The sequence below is a fragment of the Argentina silus genome (genome assembly GCF_951799395.1).
Source record: "Argentina silus genome assembly, chromosome: Y".
NCBI lineage: Eukaryota > Metazoa > Chordata > Actinopteri > Argentiniformes > Argentinidae > Argentina > Argentina silus.
In genome coordinates this window covers 50,724,427-50,740,159 of record NC_139654.1, presented here as the reverse complement: position 1 = coordinate 50,740,159, position 15,733 = coordinate 50,724,427, and positions in this window count along the sequence as shown.

The following is a 15,733-nucleotide window of genomic DNA, read 5'->3' as shown; positions in this document are numbered from 1 at the left end:
TCGGTTCGAACCCCGCCTCTGCCTTCTATGTTGAAGCTGTCTCCGTTCTCAAAAAAGCTTTTGGACGATGTCCCGTCTGAATGTGGCCTCCGAAGGAAGTGCCGCATGCTTTGCATTGTTTCTCCACCGCCGCCGTCTTCTCTGTTTCCACGCCCACGGTCATCCAAGCGGAAAAAGAAGCAAGGCTGTGCAAAGAGGATGGGATTCGAACCAACGCATACAGAGCACAATGGAGTAACAGTCCATCGCCTTAACCACTCGCGCCAAAGCTGGGGAACAGTAGTCTGTTAAGGGGGGGGGAAGGAGAAAAAAGAGGGAAAATAAAGAGAGAGAGAGAAATTGAGGCTTCTTTTCCATTATCTATTAGTTTATTTGTCAGTATGTATTCTAACGATTAAAGAAAAATAAAAATCTTCGCCTTTTCCGCTTTTGAATGGGGGAAAGAGTGGATCCGAAGGTCACCGGTACGAATCCCACCAGCGCCAGAAATAAAAACAGGCAAATTTATAAAATGATCAGACCTCTGTTTCTTTCTCTTGTAGAACTCAGATAAAAAGATTTATATTTGAAATCGAAAAATATATACTTGCTGTTGTTTTAACAATGTTTAATGACTGTGCTTTTGGCCCACAGGTCTGTTACTCTATTCAAGTTGTGTGTGTAATTTTGTTTAAGCATCTGAAATGATATCAGTTATAAAATGATCAGACCTCTGTTTCTTTCTGTTATGGACTGCATCACTCGCTATTAGCAATGTGTCAAATTGATTGAATAAAACTCAGATAAAACATTTATATTTGAAAATTGAAAAAAGATTAGTGAAATAAACACAAAAAAAACCTGTGAGCTGCCTCCTACAAACTGGGCAGCACACCCTGACCTTCCACAGATTGTAGGGCATCCACGCCAGGAGCCTGTGGGTGAAAAAGTGCTCTGGTGTTGGGGCCAGGTTGTAAATGAGCCCTGGTACCGGTGGCTCGTACCAGAGCTTCAAGTTTGGCCGCAGCCTCTGGTTCTCCCACAGAGTGGATGATCATCGCTGGTCTTGCTGTGGAATGGTCTTCTTCATCTCTGCCGGCAGCCAGAATGAATCGGGCGCCTGAACGAGAAAGGCAGGGGCAGCAGGACAATAGAGAGGACCAAGAGGGGCAGCAGGACCAAGGAGAGGACAAGGAGGGGCAGCAGGACCAAGGAGAGGACCAGGAGGCGCAGCAGGACCAGTAGTAGGGAAAACACCCACATCGGACTCATCCTGAAAAAAAAGAAAAGAAGCCAAACTCAGTGAATTACACATGCAATAATAATATCAAAGTTATTTAACACACACACACACTCACACTCACACACACACACACACACACACACACACACACACACACACACACACAAACATAAACACAGGTAAAAAAGAGAGCACTTACAGAGGCACTTGCAGGGCTGGCAGTAGCCTGAGAGGTAGAGGTGGTCCTCACAGACGCCGAAGCAGAGGGGGATGGAGGCAGAGAGAAAGGGGAGATGGTCCTAATATAGGTGGAGGCAGGGCTGGAGGGGGACATGGGTAGTACAGGGGAAGGGGTCCTCAAAGAGGCCATAGCAGGGCTGGACAGGGACTTGGGTACAGGGGAAGGGGTCCTCATGGAGGCCGTAGCAGGGCTGGACAGGGACTTGGGAACAGAGGAGGGGGTCCTCATGGAGTACCAGCAGAGGTAGTAGCAGGGCTGGACAGAGACTGTGAGGGAGAGGAAAGGTAGAGTACACCAGGAGACTATATTGTGATTGTTAGGTTGATTGATATTGTGATTGTGCATGTACCTATGTGATTGTAGACATAAGCCACATTAGTCACACGAGTTACACTAATAACACAGAGACATTAAGACGAACAAATCCATGTAATACCTCAACTGGCTACCTAGCCACAAGGTTTGGTTTGGCTGCAGCACCAGAAGCCCCTCCAAACCAGGATTTATAAAACTAAAGAGAAGAATGGCAAGTGAAATTGGTCAGAATAAAATGATGACAAAACAGTGCTGCGATAAAATGGATGGATAACGTTTGGCAAAATGTTATGGAAATATTTACCATTGACACAGTCAATGTAGGCTGCAGAGGACTCTGCACAGGCTTGGCAGGGACTGAGGCTGTGGTCTCTGCAGGGGCCGTGGCACGAGGTGGAACTGGACCCTGGACCGTGGCAGCAACAGGCACTGAGGCAGATGTGGGTGCCGGTGGAACACTGGCTGGCTGCTGAAGACATACAGATACAACAAGTATCAATACTACTGATATTTCAGCATGACAAATAGTTACATCTGATGTCCCTTCATTACCTTCTGGGAGTGAAATCCACAGACACAACTCTGGCCCACCAAACAACGATGTCTGGCCGCGGGTCTGCACTGGATATTTCTCAATCTGTAACCACATGGTATGCTCAATGTCATGGCATATACAACCTAGCCTATATCTGTTTAATCTGTTGGTGTATTTCACAGACAAAATTTACCTTCTGGTAGAGAGCATACCACCTATTCTGACTGGGGGCTGGCCTGTCCCCTACATCAGAGGGCCAAACCCCAGTGGTGGCAGAGGTCTTGAGGCGAGACAGCCACTCACTGTCCTGTCCCCCATGGCCCTGTGCTTCTTGGTCACCATCTGAGGCCAACAAGAGGAAGAATGTCAATCTAACTGTCAAAGTCTGTCATGGGACTAGGAGCAATACATCTAACTGTGAAATTCTGTCATGGGACTAGGAGCAATATTTTATAATCAATCAAATCTGTCTACCTGTCATCAATCATAAGCTTTTATCGCCATACACTTCATTGTCAATAAAAATGGTTATGAATCAAATCAATCGTGGGGGGACATGCAGCGTTCGGCCTGTAGAGGGAGCTACAGGACCGTGGCAAGGGTTACGGAAGCGAGGCTTCGTTGCGCACCTGTTGCGAATGAAGCCTCGTTAACGAAATGGTTTAAGATGTGTGTGCCTCTGCTTTGGGGGAGAAAAGGGCTGAAAAGCTATGACTGAAAAGTCGACCAGGACCGAAAGAACGAAAAAAAGAAGGAACATTGTAAATAAACAGGGTTTTCCCTTATCACAGCCGAATCCGCCTCCTTTGCCCCTCGTTGGGAGCCACTGTAACAAAGGTCCTAAACACAGAGGCGGATTCGGTGGTGGTGATAAGGGAAAACCCTGTTTATTTACAATGTTCCTTCTTTTAATCGTTCTTTCGGTCCTGGTCAACCTTTCAGTCACTCACCTTCAACATGCAGATGCGCCTGACTAATCAGTGCGATGAAGCCCGCTTCGGTTCTCTTGACATTCACTCCACACCAGTATGGCCCAGCATCCTGTTCAGACAGGTCAGTGATGGTCACAGTTTAGACTCCGTCACTCTTGTTGTCAGACAATGAGAATCTCCCTAGTGTCTGTTTACCATCATATGTAACAGAAATATTCATAATATACGCACAGGGTCCAGGACCATGGCGCTTTCTCTCTGTAGCCGTAGCATTTTTGTAGTGAGATAATTGTGTAAAATGAAAACTGTCAATAACCAGTTCACAAAACATAGCTAGTTTGGCTTGAAACACCAGCTGAGCAAAGGATTTAGGCAAAAAGTGTTTGTGAACAGGCTGGGTATCGAGCCCAGGCCTTCCAAACCACCTCCTCTGCCCATGTTGGTAATCGAACCCAGGCCTCCCATACCACCTCCTCGTTAGTATCGTGGGCAGTATCCCTGCCTGTCACGTGGGAAACCGGGGTTCCTTTCCCCGACGGGGAGAGCTACTTGTTTCTTGCAGCTCTAATTCAAGCAAAGCAGTCCAAAGGTAGTGAAACGTAGTTGTTAGCTAAATATGTAGCACAAAAACACCTTCTAACTTGGAAACGTGTAGATCTGGCGGTCCTGTTGGCACCCTTCGATAGCTCAGTTGGTAGAGCGGAGGACTGTAGGTTCTATAGCAGTAATCCTTAGGTCGCTGGTTCAAATCCGGCTCGAAGGAGGAGCCTTTTTTTTTTTCTTTTTTGTGAGTTTTAACAAGGTGTCGTTCAAGGACTCCAGCGAACGAGGGTTGTGTCTCCACAAAATTCATTCCCTGACCGGGAATCGAACCCGGGCCGCGGCGGTGAGAGCGCCGAATCCTAACCACTAGACCACCAGGGAGAGACTGGTGCCCTGCATCTGTGATGAGGTGTCCTTGTCTAAACAGTCTTCCAAGTGTCCTGACTCAGCACAGCCATGACGGTCAACAACGTCCTCTACCATGCTGTTGCTATGTGTTCCAAAAATCCCTGCAGTTGCCCGTTGGGGATGTAGCTCAGTGGTAGAGCGCATGCTTTGCATGTATGAGGTCCAGGGTTCAATCCCCTGCATCTCCAAGATACGGCCTCCCTTTTGGGCAGAGGCACATTCTGCATTCAACACTGACCCTCTAAGTTGGAAACGTGCAGATCTGGCAGGCCCAATCAATGAACATGACAATGAGTTCACTGTACTCCAATGGCCTCCACAGTCACCAGATCTCAATTCAATAGAGCACCTTTGGGATGTGGTGGAACGGGAGAATCGCATCATGGATGTGCAGCCGACAAATCTGCAGCAACTGCGTGATGCTATCATGTCAACGGAGGGATGTTTCCAGCACCTTGATGAATCAATGGCACAAAGAATTAAGGCAGTTCTGAAAGCAAAAGGGGGTCCAACCCAGTACTAGCAAGGTGTACCTAATAAAGTGGCCAGTGAGTGTATAACTGTGGTTTACAATTATCAAAGGTCCTCATGAAGTGTTAATGTAATTGTCCTTTTCATGAATTCATGAATTGAACCCTGGCCTCCCGCATGGCAGGCGAGAATTCTATCACTGAACCACCAATGCTTCCATGTCAGCCGAATTTGGCCTTGAAGAATGGATATTTACATATATCGGTGGTTTCCAACGGCCGTAAAGAAGTGTTCATGCATTGGCCGGGAATCGAACCCGGGCCTCCCACGTGGCAGGCGAGAATTCTACCACTGAACCACCAATGCTTAGATGTCAGCAAGGATAGAGAATGAATGGGGAATTTTGAGTGAGTTTAAGACTTAACTTTAGCGCGAGACCGTGGTTCAATTCCCCAACTGATCAATTAAAACTTGGTTGTATGTCTTTGAACCAAAAGAAAAGTTGATCATCAAAGGGTGTGTAGTTTCCGTAGTGTAGTGGTCATCACGTTCGCCTCACACGCGAAAGGTCCCCGGTTCGAAACCGGGCGGAAACACATTTATTCTCACCATTCCAGGACCATGGCGCTTTCTCTCTGTAGCCGTAGCATTATTGGAGTGAGATAATTGTGTAAAATGAAAACTGTCAATAACCAGTTCACAAAACATAGCTAGTTTGGCTTGAAACACCAGGTGAGCAAAGGATTTAGGCAAAAAGTGTTTGTGCACAGGCTGGGAATCGAGCCCAGGCCTTCCAAACCACCTCCTCTGCCCATGTTGGTAATCGAACCCAGGCCTCCCATACCACCTCCTCGTTAGTATCGTGGGCAGTATCCCTGCCTGTCACGTGGGAAACCGGGGTTCCTTTCCCCGACGGGGAGAGCTACTTGTTTCTTGCAGCTCTAATTCAAGCAAAGCAGTCCAAAGGTAGTGAAATGTAGTTGTTAGCTAAATATGTAGCACAAAAACACCTTCTAACTTGGAAACGTGCAGATCTGGCGGTCCCGTTGGCACCCTTCGATAGCTCAGTTGGTAGAGAGGAGGACTGTAGGTTCTATAGCAGTAATCCTTAGGTCGCTGGTTCAAATCCGGCTCGAAGGAGGAGCCTTTTTTTTTTTCTTTTTTGTGAGTTTTAACAAGGTGTCGTTCAAGGACTCCAGCGAACGAGGGTTGTGTCTCCCCAAAATTCATTCCCTGACCGGGAATCAAACCAGGGCCGCGGCGGTGAGAGCGCCGAATCCTAACCACTAGACCACCAGGGAGAGACTGGTGCCCTGCATCTGTGATGAGGTGTCCTTGTCTAAACAGTCTTCCAAGTGTCCTGACTCAGCACAGCCATGACGGTCAACAACGTCCTCTACCATGCTGTTGCTATGTGTTCCAAAAATCCCTGCAGTTGCCCGTTGGGGATGTAGCTCAGTGGTAGAGCGCATGCTTTGCATGTATGAGGTCCAGGGTTCAATCCCCTGCATCTCCAAGATACGGCCTCCCTTTTGGGCAGAGGCACATTCTGCATTCAACACTGACCCTCTAAGTTGGAAACGTGCAGATCTGGCAGGCCCAATCAATGAACATGACAATGAGTTCACTGTACTCCAATGGCCTCCACAGTCACCAGATCTCAATTCAATAGAGCACCTTTGGGATGTGGTGGAACGGGAGAATCGCATCATGGATGTGCAGCCGACAAATCTGCAGCAACTGCGTGATGCTATCATGTCAACGGAGGGATGTTTCCAGCACCTTGATGAATCAATGGCACAAAGAATTAAGGCAGTTCTGAAAGCAAAAGGGGGTCCAACCCAGTACTAGCAAGGTGTACCTAATAAAGTGGCCAGTGAGTGTATAACTGTGGTTTACAATTATCAAAGGTCCTCATGAAGTGTTAATGTAATTGTCCTTTTCATGAATTCATGAATTGAACCCTGGCCTCCCGCATGGCAGGCGAGAATTCTATCACTGAACCACCAATGCTTCCATGTCAGCCGAATTTGGCCTTGAAGAATGGATATTTACATATATCGGTGGTTTCCAACGGCCGTAAAGAAGTGTTCATGCATTGGCCGGTTCTATCACTGAACCACCAATGCTTCCATGTCAGCCGAATTTGGCCTTGAAGAATGGATATTTACATATATCGGTGGTTTCCAACGGCCGTAAAGAAGTGTTCATGCATTGGCCTGGAATCGAACCAGGTCCTCCCGCGTGGCAGGCGAGAATTCTACCACTGAACCACCAATGCTTAGATGTCAGCAAAGATAGAGAATGAATGGGGAATTTTGAGTGAGTTTAAGACTTAACTTTAGCGCGAGACCGTGGTTCAATTCCCCAACTGATCAATTAAAACTTGGTTGTATGTCTTTGAACCAAAAGAAAAGTTGATCATCAAAGGTTGTGTAGTGTAGTGGTCATCACGTTCGCCTCACACGCGAAAGGTCCCTGGTTCGAAACCGGGCGGAAACACATTTATTCTCACCATTCCAGGACCATGGCGCTTTCTCTCTGTAGCCGTAGCATTATTGTAGTGAGATAATTGTGTAAAATGAAAACTGTCAATAACCAGTTCACAAAACATAGCTAGTTTGGCTTGAAACACCAGGTGAGCAAAGGATTTAGGCAAAAAGTGTTTGTGCACAGGCTGGGAATCGAGCCCAGGCCTTCCAAACCACCTCCTCTGCCCATGTTGGTAATCGAACCCAGGCCTCCCATACCACCTCCTCGTTAGGATCGTGGGCAGTATCCCTGCCTGTCACGTGGGAAACCGGGGTTCCTTTCCCCGACGGGGAGAGCTACTTGTTTCTTGCAGCTCTAATTCAAGCAAAGCAGTCCAAAGGTAGTGAAATGTAGTTGTTAGCTAAATATGTAGCACAAAAACACCTTCTAACTTGGAAACGTGCAGATCTGGCGGTCCCATTGGCACCCTTCGATAGCTCAGTTGGTAGAGAGGAGGACTGTAGGTTCTATAGCAGTAATCCTTAGGTCGCTGGTTCAAATCCGGCTCGAAGGAGGAGCCTTTTTTTTTCTTCTTTTTTGTGAGTTTTAACAAGGTGTCGTTCAAGGACTCCAGCGAACGAGGGTTGTGTCTCCCCAAAATTCATTCCCTGACCGGGAATCAAACCAGGGCCGCGGCGGTGAGAGCGCCGAATCCTAACCACTAGACCACCAGGGAGAGACTGGTGCCCTGCATCTGTGATGAGGTGTCCTTGTCTAAACAGTCTTCCAAGTGTCCTGACTCAGCACAGCCATGACGGTCAACAACGTCCTCTACCATGCTGTTGCTATGTGTTCCAAAAATCCCTGCAGTTGCCCGTTGGGGATGTAGCTCAGTGGTAGAGCGCATGCTTTGCATGTATGAGGTCCAGGGTTCAATCCCCTGCATCTCCAAGATACGGCCTCCCTTTTGGGCAGAGGCACATTCTGCATTCAACACTGACCCTCTAAGTTGGAAACGTGCAGATCTGGCAGGCCCAATCAATGAACATGACAATGAGTTCACTGTACTCCAATGGCCTCCACAGTCACCAGATCTCAATTCAATAGAGCACCTTTGGGATGTGGTGGAACGGGAGAATCGCATCATGGATGTGCAGCCGACAAATCTGCAGCAACTGCGTGATGCTATCATGTCAACGGAGGGATGTTTCCAGCACCTTGATGAATCAATGGCACAAAGAATTAAGGCAGTTCTGAAAGCAAAAGGGGGTCCAACCCAGTACTAGCAAGGTGTACCTAATAAAGTGGCCAGTGAGTGTATAACTGTGGTTTACAATTATCAAAGGTCCTCATGAAGTGTTAATGTAATTGTCCTTTTCATGAATTCATGAATTGAACCCTGGCCTCCCGCATGGCAGGCGAGAATTCTATCACTGAACCACCAATGCTTCCATGTCAGCCGAATTTGGCCTTGAAGAATGGATATTTACATATATCGGTGGTTTCCAACGGCCGTAAAGAAGTGTTCATGCATTGGCCGGGAATCGAACCCGGGCCTCCCACGTGGCAGGCGAGAATTCTACCACTGAACCACCAATGCTTAGATGTCAGCAAGGATAGAGAATGAATGGGGAATTTTGAGTGAGTTTAAGACTTAACTTTAGCGCGAGACCGTGGTTCAATTCCCCAACTGATCAATTAAAACTTGGTTGTATGTCTTTGAACCAAAAGAAAAGTTGATCATCAAAGGGTGTGTAGTTTCCGTAGTGTAGTGGTCATCACGTTCGCCTCACACGCGAAAGGTCCCCGGTTCGAAACCGGGCGGAAACACATTTATTCTCACCATTCCAGGACCATGGCGCTTTCTCTCTGTAGCCGTAGCATTATTGGAGTGAGATAATTGTGTAAAATGAAAACTGTCAATAACCAGTTCACAAAACATAGCTAGTTTGGCTTGAAACACCAGGTGAGCAAAGGATTTAGGCAAAAAGTGTTTGTGCACAGGCTGGGAATCGAGCCCAGGCCTTCCAAACCACCTCCTCTGCCCATGTTGGTAATCGAACCCAGGCCTCCCATACCACCTCCTCGTTAGTATCGTGGGCAGTATCCCTGCCTGTCACGTGGGAAACCGGGGTTCCTTTCCCCGACGGGGAGAGCTACTTGTTTCTTGCAGCTCTAATTCAAGCAAAGCAGTCCAAAGGTAGTTGTTAGCTAAATATGTAGCACAAAAACACCTTCTAACTTGGAAACGTGCAGATCTGGCGGTCCCGTTGGCACCCTTCGATAGCTCAGTTGGTAGAGAGGAGGACTGTAGGTTCTATAGCAGTAATCCTTAGGTCGCTGGTTCAAATCCGGCTCGAAGGAGGAGCCTTTTTTTTTTTCTTTTTTGTGAGTTTTAACAAGGTGTCGTTCAAGGACTCCAGCGAACGAGGGTTGTGTCTCCCCAAAATTCATTCCCTGACCGGGAATCAAACCAGGGCCGCGGCGGTGAGAGCGCCGAATCCTAACCACTAGACCACCAGGGAGAGACTGGTGCCCTGCATCTGTGATGAGGTGTCCTTGTCTAAACAGTCTTCCAAGTGTCCTGACTCAGCACAGCCATGACGGTCAACAACGTCCTCTACCATGCTGTTGCTATGTGTTCCAAAAATCCCTGCAGTTGCCCGTTGGGGATGTAGCTCAGTGGTAGAGCGCATGCTTTGCATGTATGAGGTCCAGGGTTCAATCCCCTGCATCTCCAAGATACGGCCACCCTTTTGGGCAGAGGCACATTCTGCATTCAACACTGACACTCTAAGTTGGAAACGTGCAGATCTGGCAGGCCCAATCAATGAACATGACAATGAGTTCACTGTACTCCAATGGCCTCCACAGTCACCAGATCTCAATTCAATAGAGCACCTTTGGGATGTGGTGGAACGGGAGAATCGCATCATGGATGTGCAGCCGACAAATCTGCAGCAACTGCGTGATGCTATCATGTCAACGGAGGGATGTTTCCAGCACCTTGATGAATCAATGGCACAAAGAATTAAGGCAGTTCTGAAAGCAAAAGGGGGTCCAACCCAGTACTAGCAAGGTGTACCTAATAAAGTGGCCAGTGAGTGTATAACTGTGGTTTACAATTATCAAAGGTCCTCATGAAGTGTTAATGTAATTGTCCTTTTCATGAATTCATGAATTGAACCCTGGCCTCCCGCATGGCAGGCGAGAATTCTATCACTGAACCACCAATGCTTCCATGTCAGCCGAATTTGGCCTTGAAGAATGGATATTTACATATATCGGTGGTTTCCAACGGCCGTAAAGAAGTGTTCATGCATTGGCCGGTTCTATCACTGAACCACCAATGCTTCCATGTCAGCCGAATTTGGCCTTGAAGAATGGATATTTACATATATCGGTGGTTTCCAACGGCCGTAAAGAAGTGTTCATGCATTGGCCTGGAATCGAACCAGGTCCTCCCGCGTGGCAGGCGAGAATTCTACCACTGAACCACCAATGCTTAGATGTCAGCAAAGATAGAGAATGAATGGGGAATTTTGAGTGAGTTTAAGACTTAACTTTAGCGCGAGACCGTGGTTCAATTCCCCAACTGATCAATTAAAACTTGGTTGTATGTCTTTGAACCAAAAGAAAAGTTGATCATCAAAGGGTGTGTAGTGTAGTGGTCATCACGTTCGCCTCACACGCGGAAGGTCCCTGGTTCGAAACCGGGCGGAAACACATTTATTCTCACCATTCCAGGACCATGGCGCTTTCTCTCTGTAGCCGTAGCATTATTGTAGTGAGATAATTGTGTAAAATGAAAACTGTCAATAACCAGTTCACAAAACATAGCTAGTTTGGCTTGAAACACCAGGTGAGCAAAGGATTTAGGCAAAAAGTGTTTGTGCACAGGCTGGGAATCGAGCCCAGGCCTTCCAAACCACCTCCTCTGCCCATGTTGGTAATCGAACACAGGCCTCCCATACCACCTCCTCGTTAGGATCGTGGGCAGTATCCCTGCCTGTCACGTGGGAAACCGGGGTTCCTTTCCCCGACGGGGAGAGCTACTTGTTTCTTGCAGCTCTAATTCAAGCAAAGCAGTCCAAAGGTAGTGAAATGTAGTTGTTAGCTAAATATGTAGCACAAAAACACCTTCTAACTTGGAAACGTGCAGATCTGGCGGTCCCGTTGGCACCCTTCGATAGCTCAGTTGGTAGAGCGGAGGACTGTAGGTACTATAGCAGTAATCCTTAGGTCGCTGGTTCAAATCCGGCTCGAAGGAGGAGCCTTTTTTTTTTTTTTTTTGTGAGTTTTAACAAGTTGTCGTTCAAGGACTCCAGCGAACGAGGGTTGTGTCTCCACAAAGTTCATTCCCTGACCGGGAATCAAACCAGGGCCGCGGCGGTGAGAGCGCCGAATCCTAACCACTAGACCACCAGGGAGAGACTGGTGCCCTGCATCTGTGATGAGGTGTCCTTGTCTAAACAGTCTTCCAAGTGTCCTGACTCAGCACAGCCATGACGGTCAACAACGTCCTCTACCATGCTGTTGCTATGTGTTCCAAAAATCCCTGCAGTTGCCCGTTGGGGATGTAGCTCAGTGGTAGAGCGCATGCTTTGCATGTATGAGGTCCAGGGTTCAATCCCCTGCATCTCCAAGATACGGCCTCCCTTTTGGGCAGAGGCACATTCTGCATTCAACACTGACCCTCTAAGTTGGAAACGTGCAGATCTGGCAGGCCCAATCAATGAACATGACAATGAGTTCACTGTACTCCAATGGCCTCCACAGTCACCAGATCTCAATTCAATAGAGCACCTTTGGGATGTGGTGGAACGGGAGAATCGCATCATGGATGTGCAGCCGACAAATCTGCAGCAACTGCGTGATGCTATCATGTCAACGGAGGGATGTTTCCAGCACCTTGATGAATCAATGGCACAAAGAATTAAGGCAGTTCTGAAAGCAAAAGGGGGTCCAACCCAGTACTAGCAAGGTGTACCTAATAAAGTGGCCAGTGAGTGTATAACTGTGGTTTACAATTATCAAAGGTCCTCATGAAGTGTTAATGTAATTGTCCTTTTCATGAATTCATGAATTGAACCCTGGCCTCCCGCATGGCAGGCGAGAATTCTATCACTGAACCACCAATGCTTCCATGTCAGCCGAATTTGGCCTTGAAGAATGGATATTTACATATATCGGTGGTTTCCAACGGCCGTAAAGAAGTGTTCATGCATTGGCCGGGAATCGAACCCGGGCCTCCCGCGTGGCAGGCGAGAATTCTACCACTGAACCACCAATGCTTAGATGTCAGCAAAGATAGAGAATGAATGGGGAATTTTGAGTGAGTTTAAGACTTAACTTTAGCGCGAGACCGTGGTTCAATTCCCCAACTGATCAATTAAAACTTGGTTGTATGTCTTTGAACCAAAAGAAAAGTTGATCATCAAAGGGTGTGTAGTTTCCGTAGTGTAGTGGTCATCACGTTCGCCTCACACGCGAAAGGTCCCTGGTTCGAAACCGGGTGGAAACACATTTATTCTCACCATTCCAGGACCATGGCGCTTTCTCTCTGTAGCCGTAGCATTATTGTAGTGAGATAATTGTGTAAAATGAAAACTGTCAATAACCAGTTCACAAAACATAGCTAGTTTGGCTTGAAACACCAGGTGAGCAAAGGATTTAGGCAAAAAGTGTTTGTGCACAGGCTGGGAATCGAGCCCAGGCCTTCCAAACCACCTCCTCTGCCCATGTTGGTAATCGAACCCAGGACTCCCATACCACCTACTCGTTAGGATCGTGGGCAGTATCCCTGCCTGTCACGTGGGAAACCGGGGTTCCTTTCCCCGACGGGGAGAGCTACTTGTTTCTTGCAGCTCTAATTCAAGCAAAGCAGTCCAAAGGTAGTGAAATGTAGTTGTTAGCTAAATATGTAGCACAAAAACACCTTCTAACTTGGAAACGTGCAGATCTGGCGGTCCCGTTGGCACCCTTCGATAGCTCAGTTGGTAGAGAGGAGGACTGTAGGTTCTATAGCAGTAATCCTTAGGTCGCTGGTTCAAATCCGGCTCGAAGGAGGAGCCTTTTTTTTTTTCTTTTTTGTGAGTTTTAACAAGGTGTCGTTCAAGGACTCCAGCGAACGAGGGTTGTGTCTCCCCAAAATTCATTCCCTGACCGGGAATCAAACCAGGGCCGCGGCGGTGAGAGCGCCGAATCCTAACCACTAGACCACCAGGGAGAGACTGGTGCCCTGCATCTGTGATGAGGTGTCCTTGTCTAAACAGTCTTCCAAGTGTCCTGACTCAGCACAGCCATGACGGTCAACAACGTCCTCTACCATGCTGTTGCTATGTGTTCCAAAAATCCCTGCAGTTGCCCGTTGGGGATGTAGCTCAGTGGTAGAGCGCATGCTTTGCATGTATGAGGTCCAGGGTTCAATCCCCTGCATCTCCAAGATACGGCCTCCCTTTTGGGCAGAGGCACATTCTGCATTCAACACTGACACTCTAAGTTGGAAACGTGCAGATCTGGCAGGCCCAATCAATGAACATGACAATGAGTTCACTGTACTCCAATGGCCTCCACAGTCACCAGATCTCAATTCAATAGAGCACCTTTGGGATGTGGTGGAACGGGAGAATCGCATCATGGATGTGCAGCCGACAAATCTGCAGCAACTGCGTGATGCTATCATGTCAACGGAGGGATGTTTCCAGCACCTTGATGAATCAATGGCACAAAGAATTAAGGCAGTTCTGAAAGCAAAAGGGGGTCCAACCCAGTACTAGCAAGGTGTACCTAATAAAGTGGCCAGTGAGTGTATAACTGTGGTTTACAATTATGAAGTGTTAATGTAATTGTCCTTTTCATGAATTCATGAATTGAACCCTGGCCTCCCGCATGGCAGGCGAGAATTCTATCACTGAACCACCAATGCTTCCATGTCAGCCGAATTTGGCCTTGAAGAATGGATATTTACATATATCGGTGGTTTCCAACGGCCGTAAAGAAGTGTTCATGCATTGGCCGGGAATCGAACCCGGGCCTCCCGCGTGGCAGGCGAGAATTCTACCACTGAACCACCAATGCTTAGATGTCAGCAAGGATAGAGAATGAATGGGGAATTTTGAGTGAGTTTAAGACTTAACTTTAGCGCGAGACCGTGGTTCAATTCCCCAACTGATCAATTAAAACTTGGTTGTATGTCTTTGAACCAAAAGAAAAGTTGATCATCAAAGGGTGTGTAGTTTCCGTAGTGTAGTGGTCATCACGTTCGCCTCACACGCGAAAGGTCCCCGGTTCGAAACCGGGCGGAAACACATTTATTCTCACCATTCCAGGACCATGGCGCTTTCTCTCTGTAGCCGTAGCATTATTGTAGTGAGATAATTGTGTAAAATGAAAACTGTCAATAACCAGTTCACAAAACATAGCTAGTTTGGCTTGAAACACCAGGTGAGCAAAGGATTTAGGCAAAAAGTCTTTGTGCACAGGCTGGGAATCGAGCCCAGGCCTTCCAAACCACCTCCTCTGCCCATGTTGGTAATCGAACCCAGGCCTCCCATACCACCTCCTCGTTAGTATCGTGGGCAGTATCCCTGCCTGTCACGTGGGAAACCGGGGTTCCTTTCCCCGACGGGGAGAGCTACTTGTTTCTTGCAGCTCTAATTCAAGCAAAGCAGTCCAAAGGTAGTGAAACGTAGTTGTTAGCTAAATATGTAGCACAAAAACACCTTCTAACTTGGAAACGTGCAGATCTGGCGGTCCCGTTGGCACCCTTCGATAGCTCAGTTGGTAGAGCGGAGGACTGTAGGTTCTATAGCAGTAATCCTTAGGTCGCTGGTTCAAATCCGGCTCGAAGGAGGAGCCTTTTTTTTTTTCTTTTTTTGTGAGTTTTAACAAGGTGTCGTTCAAGGACTCCAGCGAACGGGGGTTGTGTCTCCACAAAATTCATTCCCTGACCGGGAATCGAACCCGGGCCGCGGCGGTGAGAGCGCCGAATCCTAACCACTAGACCACCAGGGAGAGACTGGTGCCCTGCATCTGTGATGAGGTGTCCTTGTCTAAACAGTCTTCCAAGTGTCCTGACTCAGCACAGCCATGACGGTCAACAACGTCCTCTACCATGCTGTTGCTATGTGTTCCAAAAATCCCTGCAGTTGCCCGTTGGGGATGTAGCTCAGTGGTAGAGCGCATGCTTTGCATGTATGAGGTCCAGGGTTCAATCCCCTGCATCTCCAAGATACGGCCTCCCTTTTGGGCAGAGGCACATTCTGCATTCAACACTGACCCTCTAAGTTGGAAACGTGCAGATCTGGCAGGCCCAATCAATGAACATGACAATGAGTTCACTGTACTCCAATGGCCTCCACAGTCACCAGATCTCAATTCAATAGAGCACCTTTGGGATGTGGTGGAACGGGAGAATCGCATCATGGATGTGCAGCCGACAAATCTGCAGCAACTGCGTGATGCTATCATGTCAACGGAGGGATGTTTCCAGCACCTTGATGAATCAATGGCACAAAGAATTAAGGCAGTTCTGAAAGCAAAAGGGGGTCCAACCCAGTACTAGCAAGGTTTACCTAATAAAGTGGCCAGTG